Source organism: Caloenas nicobarica, chromosome 3 (assembly GCF_036013445.1).
Source record: "Caloenas nicobarica isolate bCalNic1 chromosome 3, bCalNic1.hap1, whole genome shotgun sequence".
NCBI classification, from domain to species: Eukaryota; Metazoa; Chordata; class Aves; order Columbiformes; family Columbidae; genus Caloenas; species Caloenas nicobarica.
Window position 1 is genome coordinate 3,405,970 of NC_088247.1, and position 11,411 is coordinate 3,417,380.

An 11,411-nucleotide genomic window follows, 5' to 3' on the forward strand; every position below is an offset into this window, starting at 1 on the left:
ACCATCGTTATGTTCATTTTCTGAGAAGCAGTAAGGCAGCAAATTTCATTTACACAACACATTTGTCGCCAGCCAGATTCAAGCGCATGCAATGAAATAAGAATCAAACGTTACTTTTGTAGATATGAGAATGGCTTCTCTGGTCAGGAAGCAAGAAAAGGAGTAGGTGAGCAGCACATAATGCTCAGTTCTACAGGACCCCCAAAAATATTAATGTTGAAACTGCTGAAATAAAAGAACATTCCTCTCCCAGATATCAAATGCTTTTGAATTTGCAAATGATGGCAAGGGAAGTTCATCACTTACCATAAGGAGAAGAGAATGCCAGGCCCAGTAGAATGTGTTTGATATATTATTAATAAGAAATTTTATGCTGAGGACTAGTCAAAATCCAGTGGCAGCAAATAGGGGTCAGCAGCGAAAAAACCAGCAAATAGTTCTGCAACAGTTTTCAAACTGATTTAATGCATCCAGTTTATAGCCCGTTTTATTCATTAGCCCTGGCTGTCTGGGAAGTTCTCGTGGCAGGATCGAGGTTACTTCTGAAGATTTTAGCACCAGCACTGCTCACAGTCTCAGCAGGGTTCAGCTTTGTAAACACAGCAAATGAGAGTTAGGGCTTTTGAACAGAAATAAAAAGGGAAGCCCACAAGGACATTGCTCACTTTTCAAAGCGTAGCTGCACTTTCAAGGCTGACCCAGTACTGTCATTTTGGGACTGTTTGAGCAACCACTGGAAAAGAAAAGAGCACTATAAATAGCCAACACTGGCTCATTAGCTCTTTGATTAGACATTGGTTTTGCCTTTCTCTCATCTACACTTGCAACTTTGTCCTGTGATCTCACCACTGACATTGATTGGGGAATGCCAGGAGATGCCTTGGCCTGGCGGACATCATTAATCTTATCCTTCCCTTTTCCACAGGTTGGAAGAATGGGATTCCCCCATGAAGCCCACGATAAGACAAGCATCCAGGAACAGAAAACACAGGGAAAACAGGGTGGGAAGTGACGATAACATCCTGTGAAGTGCTCAGAGCTTGTCCTGGTACATGAAATCCAGGTGTGTCTTCAATAGGAGGCACGTATTAAAGAAGCGAACATGAGTCCAGCTAAACAGACATCTGTGAAGCTTGGGTTACAGCAATGCCCACATTCAGAGTCCCGGCCTGGTTGGGGTTGAAGGGACCTCTGGAGATCCCCCAGTCCAACCCACCTGCTCACGCAGGGTCACCAGAGCAGATCACACAGGTCGGTCCAGGCGGGTTTGAATGTCTCCAGAGAAGGAGACTCCACAGCCGCTCTGGGCAGCCTGGGCCAGGCTCTGGCACCTCCCAGCAAAGAAGTTTCTCCTCGTGTTCAGGTCGAACCAATCAAGACCTCTGTCAACCTACAGCTTTTCTGTTTGCAGCGCTGACACAGGAGCCTCCTGTTTGCCACCGTTCCCTCCCATATCACAACTGCTTTTATGGTTGGACTCGATGGAGCGAGTTGAGAGAAGGGAGCGGAGCTGGGGAAGGGGCTGGAGCACAAGGGTGATGGGAGCGGCTGAGGGAGCTGGGGGTTCAGCTGGAGAACAGGAGCTGAGGGGAGACCTTCTGATCTCTGACCTGCCTGAAAGGAGCTTGGAGCCAGGGGGGTCGGGCTCTGCTCCCCAGGAACAAGCGCCAGGACCAGAGGAAACGGCCTCAAGTTGCGCCAGGGGAGGTTGAGGTTGGATCTGGGGAACAATTTCTTGCCCAAAGGGCTGTGGGGCATTGGAACAGGCTGCCCAGGGCAGTGCTGGAGTCACCATCCCTGGAGGGGTTGGACAGACGGAGATGAGGTTCTCAGGGACATGGGGCAGTGCCAGTGTGAGGTTAATGGTTGGACTCGATGATCTTGAGGGTCTTTTCCAACCAAAATGATTCTATGATTCTGTGATTCTATGATTATAACAGACAAAGAGATGTGCAAAACGGAAAGATCACTCCAGACTTGCCATGTGTCTTACACCTTTTCCTGCACACCAGCTTTTGGCCACTGTCTGAGGCCATGTGCTGGGCCAGGCGGCCCTTCAATTTGATTGAACACAATTATTCTTCTTTTCAAATGCTACTGAATGCAGGTTAATGGTGCTTTTTGTGGAGCCCAAAGGCAACAAACCAGTTGGTTTTCAGACCGTATTTGGCTGCTCAGGTCCTTAACTCTGCTCACTCTACTCGCAGATGTGTGCCCGTCCTATGTACCTCAGTGGGGTGGCAAGCGGGGCTACAACGGCATTCTGACCTACAACGGGAACAATACAACAAACGAACGCAGGATCTCGCATTCTTGTGGCTTCCCAAGCAGCCAGGAAACACTCAGCACACCACACAGTTCAGGACATTTGTGTTTCGAACACTGCAAACTTTTTAATTTCCACACGCTCCTCGTAAAACCAGAGCCGTGCTGGAGCTTTCATTTGTTCACTCATCGTGGAGTCAATGAGCCAGGGAACGTACCACGGCACACTTATCCCACAGACGCATTCAAATCCACATCTAGCGCCAACAGCAGCACTAACAGTGCTTGTAGTGTCAGCGGTTGCTCAGCGTTCTCTGAAGCACTTGGGAAAGGGCTCTGCTTGAAAAGAAAACCTCCGCTTTGCACTCAGCACTCGCGTCCCAGCTTGTTCTATGGAGAGAGAGAGAGATTTACACACAGGTAAAATTCACGTGCACACACGGTGAGATGTTTTTAGGCAAGGAGTTGGAAAAATCAAGAGCTTAGTCTACTGAGGTGTACCTCTAATAAACCCTGAAATAGTGTCTACCTTCCTGATGGTGCTTAGAAAGCAGGCACTGCCAGAGGTCAGGAAGGGATCAGTGCCACCTAAGCCCGACCTACTGAAGCGTGTCTAACCCCTCCTTCATCTCCAGTTGTGAATACTCAGCTCTCATGTGAATGACCAACTCACTGTTGACTTATCCCATCAGAAGAGAGTTTCTCCTGGTATCTCACCTCATGCTCCTTTTCAACCTGAAGTCCATTTGCTCTCTTTTTCCTTATTGTTTGTTTGGGGTTTTTGTTTTTCTTTTTTTTGGTCTTTTTCTATACTGTTTGTCTAATCACAGTAAGATCTCTTAAGCCACCCTTGCTCCAGGCATTGTATGAACACACTCATCTTCATTTAAACAGTGATTTCATGGCCTGGCACTTTTCTCTGTGAATATGAAGATGCTGGTGTCTGGTCCCTGTAACTCTACTTTTATTTGCATGGTTGCTATCCAGACCAACTAGCCTTAGTTTCTAGACATGGTTTCCACCCAGGGCAACTGAGCCAAACCATCCCCAAGTGCTACTACGGAGTTAGCATAGGGCATGGGTCAGTCCCAACATGCAGTTTGGGTATGGCCATGTTGACCCTCTCCATGGGTCCATGGGCATATGTGCCTCAGCTCCTGTGGAAGAAGCTACTTCCAAACCTTCCCGTCAAACCAAAGACTGGGGAAGTCTCCAGAAAATTCAGGTTGAAAACTTGGTCTAGGTGGAGGCAAATGCTACCTACCTTGTGCTGTAACGTGGCAGGAGTCCACTCTGCAGGCAGATGAGGAACAGCACAAAAAGCAGTCAAGTTGTAGACTGAGCTGAAGTTGTCCTCTCCAGAAGCTGTTTTTAGTAGCAAGCCGGGGAAAAGTATTAAAGAAAGTGTTTAAAGGGAACTTGATGGTTAGATGAAAGGGAACATGGAGCCTGTTTTGTTAGAAGAGTGTCCTGGGAGGGGTATTAGGAGGAAAGACAGCTGTGTAAAGCAATTTCTTCACTTGTTTTTTCCCCAGCCTGCTAGATGAAAGACTGTCTTTCCAGGATTGAGGGAGGGGATTCTACCCCTCTGCCCCGCTCTGGTGAGACCCCCCTGCAGTGCTGGTCCAGCTCTGGGGTCCTCAGCACAGGACACACATGGACCTGCTGGAGAGGGGCCAGAGGAGCCCCAGAAATGATCCGAGGCTGGACCAGCTCTGCTGGGAGGACAGGCTGGGAGAGTTGGGGGGTTCAGCTGGAGAGGAGAAGCTCCGGGGAGACATTATTGTGGCCTTTCCAGACTTAAAATGGGCTGATAACAAAGATGGGAACAGACTTTTGAGCAGGGTCTGTTATGGCAGGACAGGGGGTGATGGTTTTAAACTAAAAGAAAGGAGATTCAGGCCAGACATGAGGAAGGAACTTTTTAGAACGAGGGTGGTGAGAGCTTGTCCCAGGTTCCCAGAGAGGTGGTGGATGAACCATCCCTGGAGACATCCCAGGCCAGGCTGGACGGGGCTCTGAGCAACCTGAGCTGGTGCAGATGTCCCTGCTCATGGCAGGGGGGGCACTGGGGGAGCTTTGAAGGTCCCTTCCCACCCAAACTATTCTATGATTCTATGATTGCTGCTCTGCTCTGGCCCTACTGTGTGTTAAACTCCCTTGGCATTATTTCATGGACAGTTATTTCTGCCTTCCTTCCCACCCTGAAAGGTGTCCTGGCTGGTTTTTTTTTCTTCCCCTAGGTCCCTTCATAGCTTCTCCCACTGTCTCAGGATCTCTGCAGCCTCATCCCTATCTCCTACTCCTCTTTTCTCCCTTCTCCACATCCCAGCCTCAAAGGCCACGCTGCGAAAGCATTTGCCCAATACTCATGAGCCAGATTTTTCATTGTATGTGGAGAAGTGCAGGGATCTCATCACTTTTGACACATCTGGGGAGCTGAGAGCATGGAGGAGTAAGAAGAGATCCTCCTTGCATCTCAAGGCTGATTACCCAAGCCCAAGAGAGTAGTTTGGTAGCTCCCAACCCTCATTTCAGCCCCATGCTGCAGCACACAGGCCATCATCCCTCTAGTCCTGGGGTAAGAAAGGAATAGTCCCTCTCCATTCTGCTAGAAGTGTCTTTCTGCCCCTGAAAGAACAGGTGAGACCACATTGAGTGAGGTACAGGGTGCAGAAGCTGGAAAGGGAAAGGCCTTCACACAAACTTAGGACAATGGTGTGAAAGTTTGTCACGAGTGCCATGCCCAACACAAGACCTCCTGTGCTGAAAATCCCATCTCCTTCGTGGTGGGACACCGAGGAGGATGCCCCGCAACAGCTAGTGTATGCTGCACTGAGTTACCTCCACCCCAGAAGAAATTATCTCCCTGGTGCCTCTCCTTAGAAGAAGTTGTCTTCTCCTGGAGTGTGGCTTTTCTGGCTGTGACCTATGTCCTCTGACTCTAAAGGACTCCAGCACACCTGGCGGCCCCCTTTTGGGAGATACAATCTGTAAGACTCATTCTTCTCTCTTAGAGTCATGGTGAGGGTGGGCTACGAGGCTCCTCTCAACTCATGCCATCTTTCCAGATGGTCCACGCTGGGCCTTCCCAGCTGTGTAGGGCTCGCTCCGGAGTCCTGTCTGCTGCAAACTATGAGAGATGCAGCAGAACGATTTACTCTCCTTGTATCATAGGGAGTTTCTTAAGATGAAGCTGATACCTTCTGGAGAAGGTCATGATTTCGGGTCATCAGTATACAAGAAGTCCACTTTCCCCTTCGTCTCCCAAGAGTCAGGTGTTTGACAACAGAACTGGTACCATGAAGCATTTTTAGTTTTAGTGGCCTGGGCAAGTTTGAGGAGGAACCTTCCTGGAGCCGGTACTGAGCATTTGTTCTGCTTTGAAATACAGGAGTGGAGAAATTGCAGGTTCATTTTCCTATATTCCTACCAAAACCTTCTCCAGAGTGAAGAGAACAGCGGTTTCTTGAGGGGAACTGCTATGTATTTCCGCCATGGAGAATATTATCTGATTTTCCTGGTAATACCCAGAAGCTATGACCAGAGATCAGCACTCCACCAGGCCTCTGTAATGAGTGTCCCTTGTCGTTCGTGTGCTATGCAGTCCAACAAGTTGGTGTGATGATCCTCACTCCTTACGTCTGTAGCAGTAAATTAAACAACTCCCGCACAGGTTTACAAGCACACTCCTGAGTACAGTTTTGGACCAGGTCAGCTGGAAAAGTCCCAAATAATCCTTGGACTTGACTCAGAACAGACCATTCCCAATAGGTGGTTTGGATGTTACCGCCCTGCTCTGGAGACTGAAGGAGTTTGGTAGCATGGACCTGGCCAGATGGTGCCTTAGAGCCAAGGATATAGTCAGCATTTACCTCATGGTCACAAGATTTGCTCTCCGTGCAACAACAGCCTCCAACACCAATACAGAGGCCTCACGAGCAAGTTTTTCTCCTTGGAACTGGCACATCCTCGGTGGCTGTAGGCAAGAGTTGCTACTGCATGATAGACCTACATCTCAAGGAGGACAGCTTGCACAGCCTGCTTCATACGAGGGCTTTCTCTATGAAGTGGTGGATCAAGGGGTCAGTTATTAACCGGGTTAAATGTGAGTTTGGGTTCTTCAGAGAGCTGGGAGAAGGACTCAACAAGAGGCACCAACCAAAGCCAGAAAACTGGAGCAGAGAAGCCAAAGCACAGCTCATCGCCAGCAAGAGAGATATGTTCCTCTGTGTGTGTGGAGGGTTCATGCAACATTGTGGGCAGGGGCAGGGGGAGCAGGAGGTGACGACGGAGGCGAATGACGAAAATCAGGAACAGGAGTTGAATTTGAGGGTTTGATGGAGGAGCCAATGAATCCTTACTTACGGACTGAGCGGGGATGAGGAGGGACAGGACAGGTATCAGCCAAACTCTCCTGGGAGTCTAAATGCAGGGACAACACCACTGCCAGAGGATGCAAACAGCTTCCCCTGCAGCGGTGTACACAGGAGACATGGTGTGGTTGTGCCATTCCCTATTTCACTTCCCTGTAGGGCAGTGACCATCCCCTGTGCTGGGCACCGGGGAGGCCAAACCTCGAATCCTGGGGGCAGTTCTGGGCCCCTCATGCCAAGAAAGGCCTTGAGGTGCTGGAGCGAGTTGAGAGAAGGGAACGGAGCTGGGGAAGGGGCTGGAGCACAAGTGTGATGGGAGCGGCTGAGGGAGCTGGGGGTTCAGCTGGAGAACAGGAGCTGAGGGGAGACCTTCTGATCTCTGACCTGCCTGAAAGGAGCTTGGAGCCAGGGGGGGTCGGGCTCTGCTCCCCAGGAACAAGCGCCAGGACCAGAGGAAACGGCCTCAAGTTGCGCCAGGGGAGGTTGAGGTTGGATGTGGGGAACAATTTCTTCCCCAAAGGGCTGTGGGGCATTGGAACAGGCTGCCCAGGGCAGTGCTGGAGTCACCATCCCTGGAGGGGTTGGACAGATGGACATGAGGTTCTCAGGGACATGGGGTAGTGCCAGTGTTGGGTTAACAGTTGGACTTGATGATCTTAAGGGTATTTTCCAACCAAAAGGATTCTATGACTCTGGGAGTCTGTGATCTGGGGACTCCACAGGGACGTCACATAATCTCAAGCCAGCAGCAAACAATTAGATTTCCAGGTGCACAGAAGTTTGCTCTGACCCTGGACTCTCCTTGCCCACCAGGTCTTCTACTCTCTTAGGCTACCTCACCCTGTGGTTTGACCCAGTGCCCATTTGAGTTTCCTGGAGCATCTTGCTAAAGACACACTCTTGCTCTGGTTTAAAAGAAACTCAGGATTGCCAGGATCTGAACTGTTACAGATCTGCTTTTGGTTTCATAGGCTTTGTGTCCAGTGTGGAGTAGAAAGGAAAGAATAAAAAAGAATAAAAAGACACAGCACACGGCAAACATGTTATTAAAATGAACTGTTTATATTATCTCAGTTGAGTCAATACATTATAATGTATTAAAATGGAAAGGTACAAAATTGAAATAAATACTTTCTGATTCATGTATAAATCTTTTGTCAAGATGACATTTTGTTTGTTTTTTTCATCAGTACATGTTTCAATAAAACATTTAAAATGACATTTAAAGTATCATTTAAGATATGGTTCATGGAAGAAAAGGTTGAAATCAAACAACTTTTGGCTTGTTTTGGCATGAGATCTTGACACAATCTGGGTTCCCCAAAACCACGTAAATGGTGGTAAAATATAAATGCTCAAACTTATTTAAAAAAATAAACAGGCTTTACAAAACCCTCTGATCCTTGACTTAGCCACTTTTCTGTATAGTCTGCACTTACGATATATACATTCATTATTGTCCAAGGGAAGACAGCCACTGACGTTCATTTAAAGAGCTTGGTGGAGAGGCCTAACAAACATTATGCAGCTGACTACAATTAACACAGTTTAAAAAATTCCTGACAGTGCAAAAAAAAAAAAAATTTAAACCAGCTCAGAAATCAAAGTGTACAAATGGGCCAGGGAAGAGGCAAGTGCACAAGCCCCAGATCCGACGCAAAGCTCTAGGTGTTTCGGCCAGGTCTAATAAAACAGGTTTTGCTAGGATAAGCCAGCTGGTCAGCTTTTCCTGCAAAGTTCTGCTGGCACCCACCTAACGAAGACCTGAAAATCAACCTGTTCGCTGAAAAAAGGTTATTTCAGGCTCTCGTGCAGCTCCCAGGGGTATTCATGCTCCTGGGAAAATCACCCCTTGGCACACTGGGACCTTCTGCAGAGGCTGTTTTGTTGTTTGGGGTGAATGCAAGAGCTGTGCTAAACAGAATAAACTGGGGTAAGCCTGGCCTGGGAGTGGGGGGTGATGTCTAGACGAGAAATTGCAGAGCGGGAAGGGAGGAATGGGGAGTGTGAATGTGGGTTTGGGACCTTTGAGAAGAGGAATTCACTCCTAGGCAGCATTTTTTATCAGGATCATGGAGCAGGCTTGTTCATGTGCTTTAATCTTAACAGTGTGCTTATTTCTTTGTCGCCATAGCCATGGGCTGTTATGGTCCCTCTAACCTCTACCATGTGCTTATCGTTGTGGGGCAATGGACAAGGTGCTTCTCAGGCCACAGAGCATGGACTTCCCTATTGGATAATGGTGACTTTTTCCAAATTTCAGTAGTCCAGGAACTTTTCAAGTTTCACCCCAAAGGGGAAAAGAAACACGGTCATATTAAAAATAGAATTAAAGAGAATCTTCCTGCCAACCTCTAGATAAAACTTCTCAATGCCTGGTACAGCTCCTGCGGGTCGTATTGCTTCCAGCAAGTTAAACTGCATAAACCAAAGAGTAGATTTGCTTTTTGTTGTTGTTTTTAAGGCAGTAGAAGATTTTATCACCTCAGAAAGGGTGTGCAGCCCTGTCCTGGTTCAGCCGAAGGTCAAGAAGGGCTTGAGTTGGTGCCTCCTGTGCTGTTCTTGGTGCTCTCCAGGCTGAGGGGGACAAACTCCTCTTGGGTACTTGGTTCTTCCCACCCTGCAAGGGAGGATCTCATCTCTGTTTGTGATGCTCAGAATGTTGCTGCAGGCGCCTTCTACTGTTGAAAAATACCGTAGCCATGGGGAAATGAAGGATGTGACTGAGGCTGTTGGATGTCTTCTTCGACATTTTCATTCAGGTTTTTTTTTTCGTTTCATAACAGCTTTTCATTTCAAAATGCAGGGTAATTTATTAAAAAAAAAATTAGAAAAGGAGAATGCAAACAGGGGAAGATCAAAACCATCTCCCTCCAAGATACCAAAAATGTTTTTGTTGACATATGCATTGTTTTGCATATTTTTGTTTCATGTTTGCTATTAGCACTGAGGTTTCCATGTGGGCTGGAAAAACGAATTCACAAAACTCTTAAGGGATGGAACAGTTCTTTCCTGTCCAACTCCCCTGTGCAGAAAACTTGGTTCACCTTAGCTAAAGTTCTCTTCTTCTGTATTTTTGAGTTTGTGACTGAGCTTCCAAAGGCAAATGAAGCAGAAGTTATCTGAGTCCTGCTTTCCAAAGTGGAAGATGCACTTAAAAGTGCTCCAAAAATTTCCATGTACCGCTGTGGGTGAGAAGACATAATTCATCCTGCAGTTAAACAAATTCACATGGTGCACAAGAAGGGTCTTGTATTGGCTCCTTTTCCATGTCTGGGAGGATCATTTGCACTTTGAATATTTATTTATTCATTTATTTTTACCGTTTTGTGTCCTAATCCAATCTTCTTGCAGCTTTCAAAAGCCCACCTCAAAGAAGGTTCTTAGATTACTGGCTTTCTCAAAGGAAGTAGCAGAAATCCCTGCATTTGGACAGAACGGTTTTCATTCTGCTGACCATTCATTCTGGTTAAGATGAAGCTTGGGATAAAGTAGCATCCTGGACTGTGTCACAGAAAGCAGCGGCATCTCATGTGCAACCAATATGTGCCTTTGCATGATTCTCCAGTGAGATTTTTGTAATCCAAAGACTGAGCGTTCATGGTGACAAAGAGATTGACTAGGTGGTTATTGGAGGCTTGGGACAGGACGGAAAAAGAAACTCTTTGTCCACGGTTGTGTTGGTAATTTTAGCTGTCTCAAGAATAAGAGCAGAGCTTCCGATATCTGATCTCCTCCACATGTCATATCCAGCCTTGCCTCCTCTCTAAATGCCCCAAAACTTGTCACCAGAGGAAAGCAATGAATAAAACTCATAACAATGTTGACTTCTGGCAACACTGATGTCTCAAGAAAGAGTTTGTACAGGGAACGCTGATGAGCTAATCTATGAACAGTGGGCACTTCTAACCTACCTTCCAGACAAGGATCTCAGTAACAGAGCCTCACAACACCCCTGTGAGGTAGATACTATTATACCTGGGTGGGTAAACTGAGGCACACATAGACAAAGTAGAGAGTGAAAGCTAAGATGAGAATCCAGAGATCCTGGGACAATGTGTCCACATTCGTTTTCCTGGTTGAAGTTCAAGATTCAGCTTGTTAAAGGTCAAAAAAAGACACTGGGCATAACGCCAGTGAGAGAGAGAATCCAGAATAGGAAAATAAAACAAGTCGGGAGGGGGACATGAACAGAAGCACAACAGAAGGGTCTCTCCAAAGGGACATCTGTGGGCTCTCCACAACAACACACTCAACTGAACTTTGAAACTATGTTGGAAAGACCAAAGGGATTTGCTTTCACAGATTCAGTGGCTTCCAGTGAACCTTCTACCTCCTCATCTCACAAGAAAAATAGAGGGAAGGAAAGAAGGAAGCAATGAGGTAAAGAGAGAAAGATGAAGAAAGAGAATGAGAGACTGAGAGGGGAGGAAGAGAAAGAGAGAGAGAAAGAGAGAAAGAAAGAGAGAAAGAGAGAGAGAAAGAGAGAGCGAGAAAGAAAGAAAGAAAGAAAACAAACAAAAAGAAAGAAGAAAGAAAGAAAGAATAGATGTAAAGCCACATAGTTTTCCCCATTTGCGATCCACCCCTATTGGGACAGAGGCAAAGGGGGTATCTTCCCTTCCAACATTCTGCAAAGTGCTGCAAGGCGGAGAAAATACAGGGCAGACTGTCCCATGCAGAAGGTTTTGGGAGATAGCACCTGGTGCAAGGTTTGCTACAGTAAGTTGGTTATTCTTTATTGCGTTGGGAATAAAACAGTCATGTAGA